Raw genomic sequence first — 2265 nt, 5'->3', positions numbered from 1 at the left:
AATTTTTTATTTTTTTTTTTAATGGAGATACTGTAGAAAGTATTTTAATTTAAAGACAATTTTACAGAATTTTGCGTGTGGATACCAATCTACTAATAAGTAGCCCTTTATCCATATAATCTCTGCTTTCATCTATTAAATCATCTACTAAATATGAATATGAATAATTTATAACGTAATCATAAGCGTGCGCACGGGGATGGCAGGGGAGGCAGGCAGCTGCCTCCCCTGCGAGAATTTTCGCTTCCTCAAGATCTTATACATTAATACCTACCATTTTTTATAATACATATTTAAATATTAATAATAATATTATGTTCAATATTAGTATACTGGTATGCTATTTGAAAATAGTAAATATTAATTAATAATATTAAAATCGACAATAATATTATATTATATTATATTGATAAGACAGCTTCAAGTTTCAACAATGGTTACTGGTTTCTTCTTTGATAATACCGACTTATCATAATATCATCAATCTAATTCGTAAATCACTTAACACCAAAATGACAACTTTTCAGGAGAGCAATAAAACGTTCCAAACATTTCGAAGGCCCGATTCCCCATTCGCAAAAGTTCTATCTCCATCATATTTTACATATTTCGCTAAATAGACGTATGGAACTTAAATAAAACATATTATTACCTATTTTAAAAGTTGTTCAAATTATATATTTTTATTTATTAATTTTAGATTGAGATCAGAGCGATGAATGTATTGATTTTACAATGATGTGTGTTTTTTATTTTATTTTTGGTCTTTCATCACCTTTTGGGACAGTAAAGTACTTGGATTTTCCTCAACAGAATCTTTTCTGATATAAAAGTGAATGTAGTTGGTACTATGAAGGATCAAAAGTGTTCCAGTAGTTTTCAAAGGCGCCGTGAAAAACAAAAGAAAAATTAAGGAAAAACAGGAATTTATTCGCAAAATCGATTTAGATTTTTGGTGTAACTCTACGACCAATTACTTAAATATATTAAATTTTGACTGAATGTTTTTATTAACATTTTCTATACACCATAGCATTTTCAAAATATTTTGACTTATTTTGAGCAGTTTACAAACATTTTCAATTTCTAATTTTTTTAGGTTTTTATTCTATAAATATCAAAAAAAAATTTTGTTGCTTAAAAAAAATTTGAAAATTTAATAGAAGGCTCATAACATAATGTTTCAAAGACGGATGAAAAATATTGAAAATCCATAGTCCAACACAATATTTTTTTATGTAAGCATTTAAAGTTCAAATATTGACAAAATACGTAAAATTTACGAAAATTATTTTGAGTTAGAAATTCATAAAAAATGTTCTATTTAAATCTAAGATTTGAAAATGTAATACAAGATTCCTCATAGTTTTTCTACCTTAAAAAAAAAAAACGAAATGTCTACAAGCAAATGAAATTAAATTTTTATGAGCGTTTGAAGTTCATATTTTTACAACATTGGATATTCACTCGATTTCTCATGTAGCGATTTTCTTATTTAGTTGAAATTCAAATTTAACACCATTCAATACAGTGACACACTTGTAACGTACTGTACGGAAGAGCGAAACCCATTTGCTCACCTTTTTTAAATTATATATGTATTCTTAATAATTTTTTATTATGTCTTCTTGATTGTCAAAGATATTATTAAAAAGGAATTATTGAAATCTCTTTGGGTAATTTTATGTTTAACCTAACTCTTAACGTATAGATCAATATCACGGTTTAGTAGAACCATATACTTGATTTTGTGTGAGGATTTATTTAAATTATCGTTGCCTCATATCAAGCAGGGAAAAAATCGGGAGAGGTGTTTGGAGTCTGGACCTTCTTAGCTAAGGTATTGCCTCCCCTGCCAAGAAGACCTGCGCACGCTTATGAACGTAATAATATTTTTGATAGTTAGAAAACATAAGAGGACGTGATACCCGCATGTGTTGTCTCCGTCTTACAAGTGCGTAACATAGTAAATTTTACGCTCAGCAGAACACGTGTAGCTCCGTTAGTTTAAAAATTAGAGCAAATTGATTTCTTATAAAATCTAAAGGTAAGATTATTATCTAGACAACCTCATATGATTTTTATTATATTTTAATTTTAACACGAGTTATAAGTATTTTAAGTTGAATAAAAAATTTACAATTTTAAATTACTCATAACTCGCGTTAATAATAAAATATAATAAAAAGCATATGAGGTTGTTTAGATAATAATCTTACCTTTAGCTTTTAAAAGAGGTCAATTTACTCTAATTTTAAGCTAACG

General features: G+C 27.4%; 1 protein-coding gene across 1 annotated transcript in view; it reads right to left on the bottom strand.

Moving 5' to 3' along the window:
• LOC100164991 (Wilms tumor protein 1-interacting protein) overlaps nt 1–2265 on the bottom strand; it is a 13053-nt gene that overhangs the window by 2288 nt on the left and 8500 nt on the right. The gene's annotated exons all lie outside the window — the stretch shown is intronic.

This window comes from Acyrthosiphon pisum, chromosome X (assembly GCF_005508785.2).
Source record: "Acyrthosiphon pisum isolate AL4f chromosome X, pea_aphid_22Mar2018_4r6ur, whole genome shotgun sequence".
NCBI classification, from domain to species: Eukaryota; Metazoa; Arthropoda; class Insecta; order Hemiptera; family Aphididae; genus Acyrthosiphon; species Acyrthosiphon pisum.
This window is presented reverse-complemented; position numbering and strand designations above follow the sequence as displayed.